Source organism: Pelodiscus sinensis, chromosome 23 (genome assembly GCF_049634645.1).
Source record: "Pelodiscus sinensis isolate JC-2024 chromosome 23, ASM4963464v1, whole genome shotgun sequence".
NCBI classification, from domain to species: Eukaryota; Metazoa; Chordata; order Testudines; family Trionychidae; genus Pelodiscus; species Pelodiscus sinensis.
Genome location: NC_134733.1, coordinates 6,774,639 through 6,797,031, shown reverse-complemented (window position 1 = coordinate 6,797,031; position 22,393 = coordinate 6,774,639).

Below are 22,393 nucleotides of genomic sequence, written 5' to 3'. Positions count from 1 at the left end.
CCCCTTTTCGAGCGAGATGGGCTTGGAAAGAGGCCCTGTAGTGTTGTAAACGGAAGCAGCAAAAGTTGTCATGCTCCCAGGCTGTTGCTTGCATCCAATCTGAAAACATATGGCTGATTTTAGGGATGCTGGAGCCAAAGTGTAACTGAAACTTCTAGCCAGCCGAGAGCGTGATTGTAACAAGATTTCAGTCTTAATCCGATCTGGCACTAGCGGCACACTGGCACTCCACCTTGGCCAGGTCACTGTGAATCCTTCCACTTCACCGTATGCAAAGTGGTTACCAGCTGATAAGCAACTTGGAATTCATTAAGGACTGCTGCAAACCTCTCCGCTTGCAGGTCATGCTAGGTTGGCTTTCTGGCATTCCTAAGACAGTGAGCGTCAAGGAGCAGTGTGGTGGCTCATGGGACCAAAACGTGACCTGCCTTCTGAAGACCTCTTGCTGTGGCTTACAAACTCTGTGGTGATATTTGGGTGGTTGTAGTTCTTCACAGGAAATGCTCTGTTTGTCTTCTGTACATAAGCACTGAAAAATCACAAAGCAAAGCGAGCAAGCTAGTATTCCTAGGACACCCTACAATAACAAACCCATATACCTGGTCCAGCATCAGTAGGAAGATGGCTCTCTCTAGGGCTCAGTTTATCAAAGTTGGGTTCTTTTGCTGACTCACCTTAAGCTCAGATGCTAACATCTGAGGAATTACTGCTGACTTCTGCTCGTGGGTGGGGCTTGTTAGCTCCAGCTTTGGAGACGATGCGGGAGGCTGGCCGAGGTAGGGGGTTGGAGGACAGTGCGGGTGCTGCAAGGAAACCTTAGGCATGGCTAAGCGCAGGGTGAGGTTTGTTTTGTTCCTGCTATTTGAAGTTGTTCTCCTTAAAGCCAAGCGTCAGGGTGGGAGTCATTTTGGATTTTCTACACCAGGGATTTCCAAACGTCGGTTCAAGGCTCGTCTGGGTGGGCCATGAGATGCTCGCAGTTCCCACTGGTTAGCTGGTTGTTCCCACGCCACTTCCTGCAGCTCCCATTGGCTGAGAACAGCAATCACTACTGGGAGCTGTGTGTGGCCATGCCTGTTTCCCCGAGCAACCGCAAAACATCTCACGGCCTGCCAGTAGTTACCCAGAGGAGCCATGACCCAAAATTTGAAACTCCCAGAGCTGCACTATGTATTTACTGTCTTTGGAGCAAGATGTTTGCACTCCCCTACAATGAAAGCCCAATGTACCCAGAGCAGCTCTTACGAGTTACTCATAAAAAAGAAAGAATAGTGCTGGACTGAACATAATGAGCTACCCTATAATAACAAACCAGAATGTGAAACCAGGAAAACAGGCAGCGGTGGGCGGGGGGAACCATCCCAGGTTTAATAAGGAGACAGATTTTGCGTATTAAATGTTATTTTTATGGCTGGAAAAAAAAGCAATAGCAATACCAACCTGCTGTTTCAGCCTTTGTATATTTTCCCGAATGGGAACGGGAGAGAAACAATTAGCTGAAAATGAAATACTTGTAAGGGCTGCCTTTGAATTCTAAATAAAATGCTCCTCTCCGGATAGGCCTACCGCACAGAAATAAAAAACTGCTGATGCTTAGCTAGGTGCAGATGCTTTTCTATGTGCAAATGGATGTTGCCACTTCATCTCTCTGTTTATTGGTTGTGGGGGAAAATAACCCCACCCAGCAAGCCAAGTGTCAGATCTCTTGTTGCCTTGTACATCTGTCGCCAGACTGGCTCTATCACTGAATGAGAAGGTGTGTGGGGGGGGAGGGAAGGGAGGAATATGAGACAGTTGTTGAGCTGCCTGTACGAATGATCAGAGAGCAAGAAACAAGGCTCTTACAGAAGGCATTGTGGTCTGTCGGGTACGGGCACTGTCCTTAGGAGGAGAAGACCTGTGTTCAGTGATGTGTTGTGGTAGGTCATGCCCCTCTGTTACCTTTTGGCTGTGTCTAGACTGGCCAGTTTTTCCGGAAAATCAGCCGCTTTTCCGGAAAAACTTGCCAGCTGTCTACACTGGCCGCTTGAATTTCCGCAAAAGCACTGACTTCCTACTGTAAGAAATCAGTGCTTCTTGCGGAAATACTATGCTGCTCTCATTCAGGCAAAGGTCCTTTTGCGCAAAACTTTTGTGCAAAAGGGCCAGTGTAGACAGCTCAGATTTGTTTGCCACAAAAAAGCCCAGATCATGAAAATGGCCATCGGGGCTTTTTTGCGGAAAAGCGCGTCTAGATTGGCACGGACGCTTTTCTGCAAAAAGTGCTTTTGTGGAAAAGCATCCTGCCAATCTAGACGCTCTGTTCCGAAAATGCTTTTAACGGAAAACTTTTCTGTGAAAAGCATTTCCAGAAAATCATGCCAGTCTAGACGTAGCCTTTATGTCTGGTCTATTTCAATGGTGAGCTCTTCAAGTCAGTGACTGTCTCCCACTTTGTTTGTACAGCACCTAGCACAATGGGGCCGTGGTCTCAGGTGCAGCCTAGAGAGGTTGGTGGAAAGCAAATAATTACTTTTGGGGGGGCAGGACAGAATTCCCAGCCCATGCCAGTAGGCTCCACCAGAGCCCATTGAGGTACGTGCCAAAGATCGACTCCATACCCAATCCTGGGTTGTTTCAGATTCAGACTACATGGAGCAAGCATGACCTCTCCCATGGGCTTGACTTGGAAGCCTGGATCCAAGCGGCCCTGAATGTGGGGAAAGCTCAGATCTGGGTTCAAACTCCCCTTTGGTATCTCAGCTCGGGTCACGATCTCTAATGCCATATTGAAGCCTGTCTGCCCGGTGGAAATGGAGGGTGATACCAAATCAGGCGTTTGCATCACCTGTGCTAGTGCAGGCATGGGGCTGTGACATCACCATTGAGGGGTGGGGCAGTGGGAGGTGGAGGGCAGGCTGGGGTAGTTTATTTCAAAACTGCTTTCTCTGTGGGTAGTTTATTCCAAAACTGCTTGGTGCTGGGTTTTTTGATGCAGCTGGTGCTGTCTGCTATCAGCAGATGCTAGGCCTGATGGACCGTGGGTCTGATCCAGTGTGGCAAATTTCTGTATTTCCAATTGGACTATTATAATTAACTGTGGATCTGCATCCATATCCATATGTCCCCAAGCACCAAGTGGGGCTTTGGATGTAGCAGGCTGTTCCACACCCTTCTCTGACTCAGTTTCCCCAAGCATGGCAGGGGAACTTTTTAATCCACTTGGCTTCTGCAGCTGTGTTCCAGCTATGCCCACTGGAGCGCACACAGTGTGCAACTCAGCATGGCAGCTGGACTTGCACATGGATTTCAGTGCAGCATGTGAGCAGGGCTCCTGGCAGCAGGGCAGTGAAACCTGGGGTAACTTTTAGGCCCGGGGGGCAGCCAGTGAAATACACACAGGCAGAGTATGAGAAAGCAAAGCAAAGCAAGCAGAAGTGAAAGGGTCAGGAGCAGGGCTTGCTCCTAACAGCAGTGCGTATTTTATTTCTTTAGGTTAAGGATCGTGGGCTCCAGTTCAGATCTCTCACTGAGCAAACATGGCCTGGTTCTGTTAAATATAAATTGATTTCAGTCAGAACAACTGGTCTGGGAAAACCCATGTGCTTCAGCAAACAAACAGCAGCGCTTCCAAAGCCGCCGCTCTTATTGAAGCCTGGTGCAGCTGGAGTTCTTGCTTAAAAGGCCCCTGCTCTGACGCTGTGTTGTACAGCATACCCAGAGAGTTGGTGTGTAATGCCAGCAAGTGGAATAGAACCTGGGCCCTACTGGAGCTTAATGCATGAGCCTCTACTGCTTGAGCTAAAAGCCAGCTGCTGCTTTGCTAAGGCTGTAGAGCAGACTTATTCTCTCTCTCTCTCTCTGTAAGGCGACTAAGTGCCACTACATGGGACAGTGAACCCCCATCCCAAAGGTGTACATGTGGCACTACCCATACAAGGACAAGAGTCAAGGCAGGAAAGGTTGTTTAATTGGGGGCAATTTTAGTGCTCAAGGCATGGCTGGGTAGCTTGCCTGAGGCTGAAGAGGGTAGGCAAACTGCCCCTGCCCTTTAGCTTTGCTAACGCAGCTGATATTTGCCTTGAAGAAACACTGACCTGAGCTGAGATACCAGAGGGGAGTCTGAACCCAGAGTTGAGTCTTCCCCTGCAGCCTAATCGGGGCACCCTTCTTCTCAGCTCCAACACTTCCTGTTACTTCACTTCTTACTGGTCCTTCCCAGTTCTTTCTCCTGCGCAGACGCTGTTCAGTTGCGAGGTGGTTCAGAGGTAGCGAGGTAAGGAATGCCAGCGGCACAGAGACCAGCCAACTCATGTCACTTTGGGACCCAGAGAGAAGGGAGCCAGTGAGGAGGAGGACGTGGCTGCGGTTCAGAGTGATGAATCCAAGCGCTGTCTCTGAAATTAGCTTGAACTTTTACCCCCGAAGCTGGAGCCCTTGTGGAATCCAGGGTCCCCTCTCTCAGTCCCCATGGCAAACCACTAGCTCTCGTCATGAGCGTTCCTGCTCTGTCGGATCCCCATGCCCAGTTCTGGGAGGAGGAAGTGATGCTGCTAGTGCATCCTGAGAGTCCCCCTTGGGTCCAGCTGCCTCAGCGATGGGTCTTTCATATAGAATCAAAGTCTAGTCCAGTCCACTGCCCTCACGGCAGGACCAAGCACCATCTAGACCAGGGCTACTCAACACGTGGCCCATGGACCACATGTAGGCCGCAGCCCGTTTGTTTACGGCCTGCAGTGCAGTTTGGGTTTACTGTGCGGTTTGGGTTGATCTGTGTTTTAGTACAGGCAGTCCCCGGGTTACATGGATCCGACTTACATCAGATCCCTACTTACAAATGGGGTGAGGCAACCCCGCACTAGCTGCTTCCCCCCAGCAGACCAGGGAGACGCAAAGCTAGCAGCCCCCCCCCCCCCCTCAGCAGACCAAGGAGACGCAGAGCGGCTTTTCTCAGCAGACACCTCAGCTTGAGAATAAAGGACTGAGGGAAGTGAGGTGTGGGAGAATAAAACTGAGCTCTGGAGAAATGTTTGGCTAGAGTTTCCCCTACAATATGTACCAGCTCCGACTTACATACAAATTCAACTTAAGAACAAACCTACAGTCCCTATCTTGTATGTAACCCGGGGACTGCCTGTAGTTAAATTCCTGGACTGTCATTGCTCATTAAAAGTGCTGTCACATGGGTGGAAATTGGGTAAATGTTGCATTTTATTAATATCAGCAGAACTGACTTCAATGGGGCCTGCGTGTTGTGTAGTCTTGCCTTCATCTGTGTATTCATGCCTGTCAGGGTGAAAAGAGCTATTTGCATATATTTGCATGTCTATGCAACCGCACTTAAGTTGCGGCCCTCGGCATGTGCTGTGAGTATCATTGTGGCCCTCAGGCGTCCAAAGTTGAGTAGCCCTGATCTAGACCATCCCTGACAGGTGTTTGTCTAACCTGCTCTTCAATATCTCCAGTGATGGAGATTCCACAACCTCCCTAGGCAATTTATTCCAGTGCTTAACCACCCTGGCAGTTAGAAAGTTTTTCCTAATGTCCAACCTCAACCACAGTTGCTGCAATTTAAGCCCGTTGCTTCTTGTCCTGTCCTCAGAGGTTAAGGAGAACAATTTTTCTCTCTTTGTAACAATCCTTTATATACTTGAAAACTGTTATTATGTCCCCTCTCAGTCTTCCCTTCTCCAGACTAAACAAACCTTGGCAGCTGTCAAAGCCCTCTGTGCTATTGGGAACAATGCCAGTCCTTACCTGCAGGGAGTCAGTGACCGCAATCATTGAATGTGTGGTAGCCCCCATTACGTGTGAGAGAATCTGTTGTCATGATTTATTATTTGTATTGTGGTAGCACCTCGCACTCCAGCCAGGGCTCCGACCCAGGCACTCTCGAAACACACGCATGGATTAAAAGCCAACCCCAGACCAGACCCACACAGATCAGGGTGGACGTGAATATTAATATTCAGAGTTGGATTTAAAAATCCACCAAGCGTGTGTCTTCCTCTGTAGCCTGTCGTGCAGCATCCGGTCTCAATGACTAGCGGTTTTAGAAGGAAGCCCTGGCCGGCAGTGTGTGCATCACCGGTGAGGTAAGCGTACCATCGCCTTTGCAGTGTGGGTGTCAGGAGCACTTAGTTTCATGGCGCTCACACCTAGGCCACTTCGGAGGTGGCACACGCTTACCCTAGGAGATGCCGGGCCTGACGGGATGTGTTAATTCTGAGATGCCGGGTGAATGGAAGCAGCAGCTGGAATGCATGCCAGTGGGGTGCCTATGCGGCCTGTCTTGCTCCCTCAGGCCTCACTTACACTAGGAAAACTACACCATGCTGACAACAGGCAATGGCAACAGGTGCAGGCGAACTACACCGTGCTGACAACAGGCAATGGCAACAGGTGCAGGCGAACTACACCGTGCTGACAACAGGCAATGGCAACAGGTGCAGGCGAACTACACCGTGCTGACAACAGGCAATGGCAACAGGTGCAGGCGAACTACATCGTGCTGACAACAGGCAATGGCAACAGGTGCAGGCGAGAACCCATCACTAACGCCCATTGTGAGTACGGTGCATAGGCAAAGCCGACATCTAAGTCTGCCCTTCCTAGGAGACTCACAGAACAATTGTTCCCCCATACACCTGGATTTCTAGACCCCATGGTCATTCATTTCCTCCCGCGATGGCTCGTTTTCAGTCATGAGAATCAGCAGCAAAACAACAAGCCCTGAGTTGAATCTCATTACCCCCAGGGACACCTGGCTGTGTTGTGCTTGGGGCCAGCTGCAAGGCGCACATGAGAAGAGTCCACGTGATCAGTAACAAGCTCTCTTCTGTGTCGCCTGCTTCCCTTAATGCCTTCCATTTCACAGTTCCCTTTCGAAGCCGGCAGCTTTAATTTGGCATTGCAGGTTTCCAGGATTATCATTACATATCTTCCTTCTCTAATGCCGTGAAATTACTTTTAACAAGGAAGTGCCAATTAGTGGATTTGCAGTGCAGGTGTGAAATTTGCAAGCATTCAGGAGGAGGGGGAGCTAAAGGTGAGTATCGCCTGCGGTTCCTCTGTCCCTGTCTTGGCCGGGCAATTGTGTGACGCTTCCTCGAATGAACATGATGAATATGAGGATGGAATTTCATATTTCCCTTGAGTGATGTCTCTGGCCATTAGCTGGAGACAACTGGCTTTACTAATTGCTCAATTCATGGGAGAAGGAAGTGCGCAGCTGGTGCTTCTTAAATCAATGCCTCCTCTTGGCAGCTCAGACCCAAAATACTTGCAAAGGAAAAAGAAAGGCAGAGAGGGAGAAAAGTAGGAAATGAAACATGGGTCATCACTAGCATGGGTTACCCAGGGTAATAGGTCCCTGGTGTTCCTTCTGACTTGATCCATCTTCTGCCCCCATCCTCTGAGTGCATTCCAATTAGGCACAAAATCCATCCTAGGAATTATTATTGAGAGTCTCAGGTCAAAAAAGAAGTCTAGAGAGAACTTAAAGTGCACTCAAGAAGCCATCTTTTGGAGGTGCTGAGTTTGTTTTAATCAGCCTGCTGCAGATTAAGACAAATGATTGTGTGCCACATCTGTGATGTTCCAGTGTAGATGCCAGAAAGGGAGAAAATAAAGTTATGGTGGGAAAGATCTTCCGCTGGCAGTTTTCTCTGTAGCTGGTGGCATCTCACTAGCTCTGGGCTTATCTACTTCCTCTGTTGTCCTCAACTTCAAAACAGTAGCTTAGGGCCATGGTTTTCAACCTTTTTTCATCTGTGGACTCCTAAACAGTTTCAAATGGAGGTGTAGACTCCTTTGGAAATCTTAAATTGTATACCACTTTTCTATGGTAACAGCAACCTTTTGCAGCCCCCTTAGACATAGAATCAAAGAATCATAGAGCTGGAAGAGACCTCAGGAGGTCATCGAGTCCAGCCCCCTGCCCAAGGCAGGACTAATCCCAACTAAGCATAATCTATGAATCCCAGAGGTTCATGGAACATAGGTTGAAAGTGCTGGATTTGGATGATGCTGGAAATATTGATGCATGTAATGGACAGGAGGAGTCCTGACCAGCACCTGGTGACTACAGGGTTAAATTCAGATAGTTAGCAAAGGTGTTGGCCAGGGGGCCGGGAGAACTAATTGAGACAGTGTTGAAATTTGAATGGGATATAGATTCCTTGCCTGCTTTCTTTGTGTGGGAGAGAGAAACCAGGAATTGAGAGAGACACAATGATTTAAACCCAGGCAGGAACACCAGGTCTCCAAGGAATGTGGGGCGTGGGAGTGGACTGAACAAAGAGAAAATTGGAAGTAAGTAAAGGGAAAAGTGAATCCAGCTGCATTCAGGGTAATTTTTCTTTATTTTGTGGTTTGGTTTGAACTGCTCTGTGTGACTCTATGCCTTCCCTCCCCCTTTACCATCTAAGCATTGGTTCCAGAGCTTTTTCTCTGTGGTTTAATGTGTTTTCCTTAGTTGCTCTGTAACATCTAGCAACCAAGTATGCTTTATCTAGTTTATCTTTTGTTTTGTATTAGAAATCGCTTTTTTTAAGGTGATGATTTGATTCCTGTGTCCTGGTAAGTCTGTCTGTATGTATCTGCATGCCTGACTGAGGGATCAGCTACCAGAGACTGCAGTTTGTTTTTCTCTTTTGGGGCAAAAGAGCTTGGGGTACCGCTGGGGGTGGTTTCAAGTATTCACCCCTGGTTTTAGGGATAAAAAAGCACTTGATGGTGTCAACGATTCCCCAAAATCTGTGCATTATGATTCTGGGGGGAAGTTTTTTGTAACCAGTGCCTGTAGAGGCAAGGTTTTGAAGTTCTCTTGTGGGCCCTCACCTTCTGCATTCGGAGTGCCAGAGTGAGGAACAGCCCAGGCAATGCATAATAAAAATAAAGAAGCAAAATATTCTTGCCTCTCTCATAGAAAAACAGGGAAGAGCTTAGAAAAATTAGATACATTTGAAACGGGTTGGATTCCTTCAGCTGGTATGTAACAGTCACTGCCCAGTGGTGGATTGTAGTGACACTTGTAATAGAGAGTGCAGTGTTAACTCAGGTTGCAGTGGGAAATCATTTTAGACCCAGATGACACTTGAAAATCAGATTAGACATTCGCCTATCCAAATCTTGGGAGTGGCAGCCACCAAAAGAGACATAGATTGAATTGTTCCTGTGAGTCTCAGACATGAAATTCAGGTGGGACTCAATTTACTGTGGAAAAGGCTATTTATATTGCAGAAGATGCAGGTTTCCCCAAGCCTGCCTAAGGGAGATCTTTGATCAGTGAAAAGATCAGCTGCTGAAACAAAGTGCAAGAGAAACAGGAATGTTTACAGAATAAAAACTGCTAAATTCCTGTTTCAGTGGGCTACCATCCAGCAATTCAAACCAGGCACCATTGCCTAGTCTATGCAAGTGAATGGAGACCTTGCGACAAACTCGTTGCTGATATAAATTATTACTGGTCTAATGACATTAACACATCATGGTCCATTTGCACCAGCTGAAAACATGGTGGCTGTGTCTACACTGCATCCCTTTTCTGGAAAAGGGATGCAGATTAGACCAGTCGTAATTGCAAATGCCGCGGGGGATTTAAATATCTCCCGCGGCATTTGCATTTACATGGCTGCCGCTTTTTTCCGGCTTAGGAATAAGTAGGAATTCAAGTAGGAATAAGAAATCCTCCGGAAAAGGGCTTATTTTCCGGAGAATCGCGTCTAGACTGGTGCTTTTCTCCGGTTTATCCCCAAGCTGGAAAAAAGCGGCAGCCATGTAAATGCAAATGCCGCGGGGGATATTTAAACCCCCGCAGATTTGCAATTCTGACTGGTCTAATCTGCATCCCTTTTCCGGAAAAGGGGTGCAGTGTAGACACAGCTGGTCAGTTGATTGTGTTCCTATACAAAATCATTTTGGAGGAGTCCATCGTGACATGGAAATTTGGCCACAATTTTGTTTTGGTCCCAAAGTTTTACTTTTTTTGTCCACTCCCTTTCCTCCCACAGTTTTCATGCAGAAATGGGAAAGCTCATTTTTTCACATGTTTTGACACTAGATTTTATCTCCAGCCATGACATTTCAAATGTAAAAACTTTGGTGCCTTTTGCATAAAAATATCAGGTCTCTTTGGAGTGAAAATGAGAAACCAGGATGGTCTGATTTTCTTTTTTTTCTTTTTTGGCCGGTAGAAAAAGGGAGGTTTTATTGGTCAGGGTTTTCATGAAAACAAGTTTATTTTTACAAAACACCACCACAATACACATCTCTCTTATTGTGATGTTTTCAAATACTTCCGCTAATATCTCACTTAGTGCTCAGTTTCCCCCTAATCTGAGCCGTAAGAAGTTGTACATCTAGGACCTACTTTTGATCTTACATTGAGGGCTGTAAATCAGGAAGCATGCCATTGAAATCAATGGGCTTACATTAGTGTGAAACTGGCCTCTTAAACCCTTATTGTGCGTTCAGAGCCTTTTAATGTTTAATAACACTTATACTGCTTGCCAGCTGATCAGAAGGTGATAAGGTTCTTGTCCTACAATCAAGCTACACAGAACTAAAACCAATGCATTCAATATCTTGTAGGGAACCGGGTGTATGGTAAAGACACACACTGAGGGCAAAGTAAAGCCTTAGAGATTTTTATCAGGATCAGTAATAAAGCCAGGAAAGCTCAGAGCCACAAAACCAGGTAGGAATAATGCATTACTGGGGATATCCGTGGTATCATTCTTTGCAGAAGCTCTAGATTTGCATACTTACGCTCTTGCTTGAGGACAGAATGGTAAGAGACAAAGGACCAGGCCTGTCTCTGGCATGCCAAATGAATTTGATTGTCTACGTTCCTCAGTACCTAAGAATGACGGTGGATAGTAATAGAGCTGAAAGGGCCAGAGCGTGGAAAGCTAACAGTGATAGAAAAGCTCCTCTCTCCGTGTTGGTTTGCCCTATCATAGGGCCTGAGTACCAGTATGAATATTCATGCTCATGATCAGCCTGCCATGCCCAGATCTAACTTCCTCATTCACATTATATTAGGGAAAAATTATCCTGTACGTCAGATATTCATACATAGCAATGCCTCTTACCTCAGTATCATACCCATCGCTTCTTGCTTAAGCAGATTTGACGTTATTTATTTATTTAAAATACTTTTATTCCTCCTCTCTATTTAAAATATTTGAAGCAGCTTACAATTTTTTTTAAAACACAATATAAATATATATAAAAAATTAAAATACGAGACCCCATAGGGATATAAAACCTGCTAAGATATCTCGAGAAGAAGGATATATTACACATAACATTAAACACTGATGCATAACAATGCATCAGAATTGCCAATGACTGAATCACAAGCTCCCAATGTTCAGTTGATGAATTCAGTACATCACAAACATGCTTGATGCTAAGACAACTATTTGACTAGCAAGATATGCTACACATACAGACATCTACTTATTACCTCCTTGTTCCTGCAGCTGTCATTTGCTGTTAGGTGTCCAGTCCTGCCACTGAGCAAGCTAGTTCTAGTTCCTGAAATCTACGAGTGACCTATGGGCTATGTATCAATGCCTATGGGCTGCCCTTCGTCCAAATGGTGCCCCAGATGAGGAGTGTGTTTGGGGTTCCCGCTCCATTTGTTGAGCTTTTGAATACTCGGTGTTTGGTTGCATTTGTCGCCCCTTTCATGAATCGGTGCACAATTTTCATGCATGAGTTATCCCAGTCATACAAGACAATACATTTGCATACTTGAATCTTTAAATCTGTATTTATTCATGCCATATTTATAAACAAATAAGATGAATTTCCTCTAAGCTTATAGAAACTTTCTAATGTGAAGAATAACGGACATGTACCACCATCAAGAAATGGAACTGTGCACCACCCTGGGGTGGACCCCATGGGGCGGACCAGGATTTACCTGTGGAGGTGGCAACCTTTGAATGTTAACCCTAGTCCTTCAGCGCTCACATTTGCCCTCAAAAACTGAAGCACAGCCTCAGAGAAATCCAGAGACTGACCAATGGCATTTTCAAGCTATAAAATAGCAAGCGATGTCAGTCCCTTGTCAGCCCTCATCGATTGAAGAGACATTTTAATGAGCCGGGGCTTTCGAAAAGCTGCACTCACCACTTGTGACTGTGACTGGGCGCGTGAACAGAATCCTCAAAGCGATCTAGGCATTAGGAAAAGTGTACGTCAGCTCTGCATCATGAATGAACTGGAGAACTTAAGTGGCGCTTGCTTCCTGGGTTGCAAAATATAATGGATGTTGTCCAGTTTGACACAGAGATCTTTATCATTGATGTCCAAGCATATCCCATGTGTTAGTGTCTGGTGAAGGTTTGTACATTGTTCAAGAATGTTTTCCCGTCTACTGGCAGCTTATGAAGGTCATACAACAACCTCCCCTGAGTCTTTTCATTTGTTCAATCGATTCTTCGATGGACACTCAAACAAAAAACCTTCCTCTTGAATTTTATATCTGAGCTTTCCATCACTTCATCTCTGCCCTCATAATCAAACTGTCTCGTCTTCTGATGAAGAGGATTTTCCTTGAAGATAAGCTCAACTCATAATTTTCTCCCATTTCTTTGACAGTGGTGATGGCATATTCAAATCTGTGGTCTCTGTAGGCCACAAAGAAATCTAGACAATTTCTCATCACAGTAGTAGTGGTCGCAATGTCCATCAACTGCGTTTGTAATGTTTTTCTTACAATGTTGACTTGGAACAAGATATCATGCCAAACCACAAGTGAGACCAGAAATTTGAAGTCTGGGAGGTTTTCCGATCTTTGCATCTCGTGTCAGAGTCCATCCTCAGCTTTACTCAGCTGCGCTAGTTCTCCGAGGGTGTGGTAACATTCATAGAGTCATCCACAGGCTAGAAACAGACAAAGTGTTCCTTTACTTGGGTACAGCTATTCTTGTAAACAACAAATCTTACTGTAAAAGACATCTTTTCACTGTGCCCGATGTCGGCACGGTACTTTGCTTTGCCAATGTGTTGTCAAGCAATTTGTTTTGAAGTGTTTTGCTGCAATGATGGTCTACAGCTTCTTTACAAACTATTTAATGTAGATGCTTACGCATGATGGCGTATTCCTATTTCCCCAAGGAGCTCTACCAAACCCAGGGAATTATCATTATGTTCAGTGAATAGCCCATTGGACGAGCCCCGGATAGTCAAATTATTCTTTTCAAACAGAGTTAATTGAGATCGGATTCTCAGATACATTTCTCCAGTGCCGGGTTTCCATATTAATAACGCAATGGTTTTCAGCATTTATTCAGCTTGAGTCTGGACTCAACCTCCATCCATTTGGCGTAGACTGCAAAAAGGCTGGGTGACTTTTCATGTTGCTTCAGAGCATTAGCTAATTTGTACCGCAATTATACCTGGAAAGCAGCAATGATTTGGCATTCTTCTCCAATATTTTGCAGCAAAGCCAGAACACTTTGTCAGTGGGTTTCAAGTAAACTAATCAATGCACCATTCTTGAGCACTCTTTTGCAGTATGACTTTGTGGTGCGTTGCCTCTGCTTATTTACTGGAAGTGTCATACCCTCGATTTTGCCTGGCCCATTCAAAATGGTGTGATCAAGATTGGCAGAATTTAAGATCATTGTCCATAAGGCTGGATCTGATGTATCAATTTGTGAAGGCATTCTCACTGCTCTTTCACTTGTCATGTGAAGTTGATTGTTCTTTATCATTTCTCTCCTTGTCATGTAAGTTGGATTCTTCTTTATCATGTCTCCTTTACACTGCCAGAAAAACTGGGGGATTCTCAATAACTTTCCCCACATTTCCATTCCTTATCTTCAGGTAAATCCCCAAATTCCTCAGGAATACGTCTGTCATCATTTACACTTTGCTCCTCAATTTCTTCTTCAGTGGGACAATCACTACTGCCAGGTCGATATTGTTCAGTTTCACGTATTTTCCCATCAAATTTGCCCCTTGCTGCAAACTAGATTTCAAGTGAGTTTTTTGCTTCCTGTACTGAGCTCCTAGGGTACGTCTACACTAGCCCCCTAGTTCGAACTAGGGAAGCTAATGTAGGCATTCGAAGTTGCAAATGAAGCCCAGGATTTAAATATCCTGGGTTTTATTTGCATCTTCCCGTCCGGGCACCATTTTTAAATCCCTTTAGTCCAAACTAACTGCCCGCGGCTACATACGGCAGTCAAACGTTAACTCAAACTAAGTCCTTAGTTCGAGTTAACAGTTACACCTCGTGGAATGAGGTGTAACAGTTAACTCAAACTAACAATTAACTCGAACTAAGGACTTAGTCCAAACTAACTGCCCGTGGCTACACGCGGCAGTCAAACGTTAACTTGAACTAAGGGGATTTAAAAATGGCGCCCGGATGGGAAGATGCAAATAAAGCCGGGGATATTTAAATCCTGGGCTTCATTTGCAACTTCGAATGCCTACATTAGCTTCCCTAGTTCAAACTAGGGGGCTAGTGTAGACATACCCCTATAGGCTTTTTTGGGGGTATCTTTTATTTTCTACAGGGGAAAAGAAACGGCATTAGGAAGAGCAAAAGTTTATGTTCTGCAGTCTTAAAAGTTATCAAGCTTTGTGTGTTAAGCGTGGCAAAAGAAGTGAACAGTATTTCTTTTATGTTGTTGCATAGATAGGCATTGCATGCATCTCTCTGAAGTCTCATTAAATATGCCCTTTATTGGTCACTACTTACACACTTCAAGTCTGGAAACACAAGTACACATTCATAATTGCACAAAACCCACCCAAGGCTCACAATATTGCAGTTGGCCTCTCATTTTTTTCTTATCAGGGCTATCCAGAGCAGAGTGCAGAACCTGGGGTAACCCCCCCCCCCCCAGTGGTCCAGGAATGGGGCCCAGCGCAATCCCCTCCCTGCTGAATGCCCTGCCCCACTTCACCCCTTCCCCAAACCCCGCCCCACTCTGCCCCTTCTCCCGAGCAATGTGGCTCAGGAGATTCTGGGGGGTAGGCAGTTCAAGGAAAATGTAGTTCTCAGAAAATCTGGAAGGTTCCAAGAGACTCTCCAAAGGTCCAGAACATTCTGGAAAGTTAGTGGTGAATGAAACCACACATGGAATACCTGCGACATTTTACTTCAAGCATTCTATTTCCCCGTTTGTCTCTAACAACCAGCACACGGAGCCAGGCATTCCCCCAAGCCCAGCACACCAGATGTCGCCTGCCCCTAAATCTATCCCTGGTTGCATGCCTACTTATTCTATCTTGCTTAAGCTACTGTCTTACAGGAGACAGGCCTGTGGGTTCCTTGCATTAGAGCGGAATATAATAAAGACTAAGCTCGCCCTATGGGCTACAATTGTAGGGGATAAAAGAGAATCAGCGTTAAGAAGAATCAGGCAGCAGAGAAGTGACGGACCAGACTCGCCTGTCTCTGTGACCCAGCAAACTTCTATTGTATTTGTTTTCTAAAGATTGGCAGCCCTCAGAGGACTGGAATGTGATTGTGGCCCTGTTTATCGGCGGCCAGCACAAACATTATCAAGTTCACACAGTCGCCACCACGGCCAAACTGAAACACTGTGTTTGAACCCTTTGTCGTCGGTGCAAACAGGTGCCCAAGGAATGCCTGTGCAGACTCCAGTTAGCAGAGCTGGGCAGGAAATGGATTTCCGAGTCGCTTGGAAATGTGCAGGATTCCAAATCTGAAACCTTTTTAAAAGTGTTTGGGAAAACACAGAGGGGGAGAACCTTTCATACCACCTGAGAATATCCCTTAGCCTGGTGAACAGGGTGCTTGTGTGAGAGACGTTGGATCAAGTCCCTGGCGTGAATCAGCCAGAGTTGCCTAACTGCCAGGCTGTTGGGTGATATTTGGGACTGGCAATTCCATCCCGGGCCTGAGAAACCCTTCCTGTGAAAGTGCCATTGAAACGGGACAACTCTCATAGGACGTTTCAGTGTAGACAAATGGGCATTTTCCAGTGATTGTCCCTAGTGAAGGCATTACTGGCCCCATCACCCTAGTGTCTGAGCGCCTCACAACTGACAATGGGTTTATCCTCATAGCACCTGCAGGAAGTAGGACTGGACTATCACCACCATTTGACAGCTGGGAAACTGAGGCACCTAGTGGTTTAATTATGTGTCTAAGCCTGTGCTACAGCATGGAATCGAGCCTGGGTCTCCTGAAGGCAGGCTAGCACCCTAATCACTGGACCCTCATCCTCTCTTACAAGAGGAAGATACAACCAAGATCAAGCCTCACTGTGTGGGGTCTGTACAAATACAGCAAGAGACAGTCCCTGTCCCGAAGAATTTATAATCAAAGGCCTGATATTAAACCACCTCTGGTGCATAGTCTGATCCATGCTTGGGCAAAATTAGAGCCTCTAGGGACCATCCTGTTGGCTGGGGATTGCTGGGGCGCAGCATGGCCTGGCTTTGCTCTCTCCACGGCACCCAGGAATGCCCCCTTTCTTAGGGGTCGGGCATTGAGTGGCAAGAGCTGGCTATTCTAGCTCGGCACCCCTCAGATTCCTGCCTGCGCTAGTTCAGGACAGCGACACAGTAAATTCATTGGTGGGGCGTCCTGACAGGTCTCCTGTTCCGTTAGTGATGATAAACATTCAGCTGCCTGCGTTTTCGTAGGCTCCCTCAGTATATCGTGCCAGCTCGGCACAGGTAGCTGGCATAGTAGACTTCACGAGAGCCCCCAAAGGCCACAAACTCAGATAAGATACGAAGGTGCCCGAGACAGGTTTGTTGTCAGACGAAGTACATTCATAGTAGTTGGTAGCCAAATGGCCTCCGAGCCCCCCCACATATTTGTACCTGGGACAATGGACTCAGCTCAGTCCATTTTACCTATGGATTTTACCTATTGCTCCCTAGGCCTGCCAAAGAATTAGGCTGAGGTACCCCAATATTTATAGACAGAAATGAACAATCTGTGATACACACTGCAGCTACGTCTACCCTGCTGGCTTCTTGCGCAAGAAACCTTTGCACAAGCGTTTTTGAGCAAAAACTTCTTGCACAAGAGCACGTTCACACCTCAAAGCACATTGCAAAAGAGCAAGAGAGCTGCATGGACGCTCTTGCACAAGAATGGCCATCAGAGCTTTTTCGGATAGGACCCCTGGAGCGTCCACACTTGCCTTTTTGCACAATAGCTGTAGCGCAAAAGGGAGTTATGCCTCGTAGAAGAAGGTTTACCTACACCGGCAAAAGCCCTCTGTTCTGCTGTTTGACTGCCGATTTACTTGTTCAATAGAGAATTTGAGGTGTGGACTCTCTGCAGGTTTTTGCGCAAAAACGGCCATTTTTGCGCAAAAACCTTGCAGTGTAGATGTTGTAGGTATCATCGTACACACTAATGACATCTGTAGTGCTTCCCCTTGTACTCGCCTCCAAAACATTCACTTTCCATTGTTCTGCTTTCACTCTTGCTGTTTCCAACTAGTTTATCATGCACTCAGCTGATTGTCCCTGTCCTGTCCTGGTGGCATGTATTTACGTACTTCATGTGCGTCTATCCATGCGAGCAGTTCTAGTGCCATTTGCTTTTGACACGGCCTGTCTTTTACTCATAGTATAACTCTTGCTTGCTTTGGTTCAAGCACCAGGTCTATGCTGCAGGCTCTTTCTTTCTCCTACACTGCCAGAACGATGGCCCGGTTTTCACCACTGCATTTGAAGCTGATGAACACTTACCCAGATGCACAGGGAGGCTGCACACCTCAGGAACTGGAGTCCTGATGGCAGGGAATGAATCTCTGGGGAATGACATACCAGGGACAGTGCTGGGGATAACCACGTTGTAACCCTGTGTTTTAAGAGCAACTCCAGTGGCAAAAAGGGGCCAGGCCTGGGGGTTTGTATCTAGCTCAAGGTTTGGATAGTCCCCATTTAATGCAGGACACTTCAGAAGCTATTTACAGGCTGTGCTGGCTCCCGTGGTCCTTTGTGGCCAGAAGGGAAACTAGCAAGCTCTCCCTTGCTTCTGTGCCCACCGGCTTTTAGCTTTCAAGCTGCATCCACCCGGAGGCTAATTCGCTGCAGTTTTCAGTTGTTGAGCTTCATTAATTGTGCTTGACACCGGGAACGCTTTCTCTATTGATTCTTAGCTATATTAACGTTCATCCTCCTCCCAATTGACTGGTCACCCAGCATTCTGGAGACTTGCTGAGCAGCAGGTAAGTATTGACAGTGACAATGTGCCCACCCCAGCCTCTGCTTTTCAATTACCCTCATGGTAAATACAACTCACTCACCTTCTCCACCTCTGGCTCTTCTTCTTCGCTGTAAGAACAACGGGTCACCAAATGAAATGAAGAGGCAGCAGGTTTAAAACAAACAAAAGGGAGAAGGGAAAACAGCAAACTAGAGACAACAGATTTCAGGAAGGCAGATTTTAGTAAACTCAGAGAGCTGGGAGGTAAGGTCCCATGGGAAGCAAGACTAAGAGGAAAAACAACTGCAGAGAGTTGGCAGTCTTTCAAAGGGACATTATTAAAGGCCCAAAAGCAAACAATTCCTTTGCATAGGAAAGATAGAAAGTACGGCAAAACACCACCTTGGCTTAACCAGAAGATCTTGCATGAAATAAAAATAAAAAAGGAGTCATATAAAAAGTGGAAACAAGGTCAAATTACAAAGGATGAATATAAGCAAACAACTCACGTATGCAGGAGCAAGATTAGAAAGACACAAAATGAGCTGGATGTAGCTAGAGACATAAAGGGTAAGAAGAAGACATTCTATAAATATATTAGAAGCTAGAGGCAGATCAAGGACAGGGTAAGGCCATTGCTCAGTGAGAAGGGAGAAACAATAACAGGAAACGTGGAAATGGCAGAGGAACGCTTTCTTTTGGTTTTCACCATGAAGTGTGATGGTGATGGGATGCCTAACATAGTGAATGTTAGTGGAAATGGGGAAGGTTTAGAAGTCAAAATAAAAAAAGAACAAGTTCAAAATTACTTAGAAAAGTTCGATGTCTGCAAGTCACCAGGGCCTGATGAAATGCAGCCTAGAAAACTCAAGAAGCTGATAGAGGAGGTATCTGAGCCGTTAGCTATCATCTCTGAAAAGTCACGGAAGTCAGGAGAGATTCCAGAAGACTGGAAAAAGTCAAATATAGTGCCCATCTATAAAAAGGGAAATAATAAGAACAATCCAGGAAACTACTGACCAGCTAGTTTAACTTCTGTGCCAGGAAAGATAATGGAGCAGGTAATCAAAGAATTCATCTGCAAACATCTGGAAGAAAATAAGGTGGTAGGTAACAGCCAGCAGGATTTGTAAAGAACATATCATGTCAAACCAATCTGATAGCTTTCTTTGATAGGATAATGAGTCTTGTGGATAAGGGAGAAGCAGTGGACGTGATATACCTAGACTTTAGTAAGGCATTTGATACGGTCTTGCATGATCTTCTTATCAATAAACTAGGCAAATACTACTTAGATATGGCTACTGTAAGGTGGGTGCATAACTGGCTGGATAACTTCTCAGAGAGTAGCTATTAATGGTTTACAGTCATGCTGGAAGGCCATAACAAGTGGGATTCCGCAGCGGTCTGCTTTGGGATCAGTTCTGTTCAATATCTTCATCAATGATTTAGACGATGGCAAACTTATTGGCTACGTCTACACTGGCCACAATTTCCGGAAAAGGGATGCAAATCAGGTAAGTCAGGATAGGGAAATCCGCGGGGGATTTAAATATCCCCCGCGGATTTAAATAAACATGTCCGCCGCTTTTTTTTCGGCTTGGGGAAAAGCCGGAAAAAAGCGTCTAGACTGGCGCGATCCTCCGGAATAAAGCCCTTTTCCGGAGGATCTCTTATTCCTACTTCCTACTGTGCTGAGTATTGTTGGAGTACTCCTCTCAGTTGGAGTACTGTGTCTAGGTCTGGGCATCACATTTTAAGAAAGAGGTGGAGAAATTGGAGAGGGTCCAGAGATGAGCAACAAAAATGATTAAAGATCAAGAAAACATGAACTATGAGGCAAGACTGAAAGAATTGGGCTTGTTTAGTTTAGAAAAGAGGCAACTGAGAGGGGACATGATAGAGATTTTCAGGTATCTAAAAGGGTGTCACAGGGAGGAGGAGGAAGAAAAATTATTCTCCTTGGCCTCTGAGGATAGGACAAGAAGCAATGGACTTAAACTGCAACAAGGGAGGTTTAGGTTGGACATTAGGAAAAACTTCCTGCCTGCCAGGGTGGCTAAACACTGGAATAAATTGCCTAGGGAGGTTGTGGAATCTCCATCTCTGGTGATATTCAAGAGCAGGTTAGACAGACATCTATCAGAGATGATCTAGACCATGCTTGGTCCTGCCGTGAGGGCTGGGGACTACACTTGATGATCTTTCGAGGTCCCTTCCAGTTCTAGTATTCTATGATTCTAAAAGGAAGTATTTCTTCATGATGTGCACAGTCCATCTGTGGAACTCCTTGCCAGAAGATGTTATGAAGACCAGGATTTTAACAGGGTTCAAAGAAGAACTAGATATATTCATGGAGGTTAAGTCCATCAATGGCTATTAGCCAGGATGGATAGGAATGGTGTCCCTAGCCTCTGTTTTTCTGAGGCTGGAAATGGATGACAGGAGAGGGATCATTTGAGGATTACCTGTTCTGTTCACTCCCTCTGGGGCATGCGGCATTGGCCACTGTCGGCAGACAGGACACTGGGCTAGATGGACCTTTGGTCTGACCCAATATAGCTGTTCTTATGTTCTTATGAAAGAGCTGAACAACTCTCAAATGGAAAGCTTGCCAGCTGTCTTGAGAAGGGAAAGCCAAGACACAAATTTGCCACGATGATGGACCCTCCACGTAGTAATAGTTCCATCAGCAAATGTGACCCTTTATCACTAACAATCCCTCCGAGTGACTGTCAAGTCCATCTCCTGTCCTCAGTCATTCTCTCTCCCAAAAGTTTTCCAGCCACCTATGACTTTGCTCTCCCCTTGCATTGTTTCTGACTGGCTGATTTTCACTCTTGTAGGCTGGAGGACACCTCTCTGGATGCTGAGAGAAACTCCAAGTGTCAGGCCCTGGAGTTCTGGCTTGAATCGCTGGCTGTAGCTCACCACGTTTTGCAGCTGAATGGGGCCGTGTCTCTGTAGTGGACCCTCCGTGGGAGACTCGGAGGGACCCTATTCTGCCGTGCTGCATCAGGCAACGAACAACAGTGAATGATAGTCTGTCACCCGAACTAGACAGTGATCACAGTCTGGGCTCTGTCCGCTGGGGAGCAAAGCAAGAAGCAGTCTTGCTGCTAAGCCTCCTGGCTACGGCGGACAGCTATCATAGTCTAGGGGTGTGTCGTTTTGGGGCAAGTCACAAGCAAGACACAGGTCTTGCAGCCTAGGGGAAGTGGGCTGCCATCCCAGAGTTGGGGACAGGGGTCCTGGGCCCCATCTTACTTCACTGGTTCCCAGCCCAAGGCCCTAAGAGAGGCAGAGACCCTGCTGGAACATACTGCCATGTACCATGACAGCACAGCCTGACCATGAGCTGGTTCTTCTGGGTGACTCCAGACCCCTCTTCATTGGTAGGGCTCCCTAGCCTGAGGGTCCCCAGTGGGAGATGGAGAACGAGTAATTTTCCCCCACTCTCTGTCTCCTCTGTGTGCCGAGTGTCGCCTGGCTCCAGGTCTGGTCTGGACTCCTCTAGCAGGCTGTAGATGTCTCGCTCTGGCCCAGCTGGGCTGAAGGTCCCGTCTATTATACTTCCTGTTTCCCCCTGGAATGAGGGAGCAGCGTTGGCTCCACCCATCAGGAGAGTGCAGTAGGACTTCCACATCAGGTACGGAGGGAGGCCACTACAGGCTCCGGTTAGGGATGGAAGAGGTTATCTGGTTACCTGGTAAGGCTTATGGACCTATTTACCGGTAACTAGTCAACCAGCCCAGCTGGAGCAGCCCCCACCTCTGCGGTGCGGCGTTTAACTGGTTAAACAATATCAGGTTCGTTTCACTGGTTAACTATTTGAAAGGGTTTTTACATCCCTAGCTCCTGTGTGCCAAGGGGGAGAAATGCAGGGAGAGTGAGTGGCTGATCTGGAACTTCCAAGCCCTTTTAAAGCTTTGCAAACTGATTTCCAAGCTACCGATACCCGTGTGTTGCTTTACCCACCACCAAGACGCAGCCACCGCGGAGCTCTCTATGTGAGGGCAGCAACGCGCCCTGCATTGCAATCTCGTCCTCCCAGCAGGAAACTGAATTCCCTTTCCATGCTGGACACATCCTGGTTCCTGTAGGCAGAGCCGGTCCTAACCAGCTGGCAGCCCCGGGCGACTGCCCGGCTCACTTGTAGGGTTGGCAGATTGTTTAAAAAAAATATTGGACAAAAATTTGTCAAGAAAAAAAAAAAGCCGGGGAGGCGGGGGGGAATTTGAT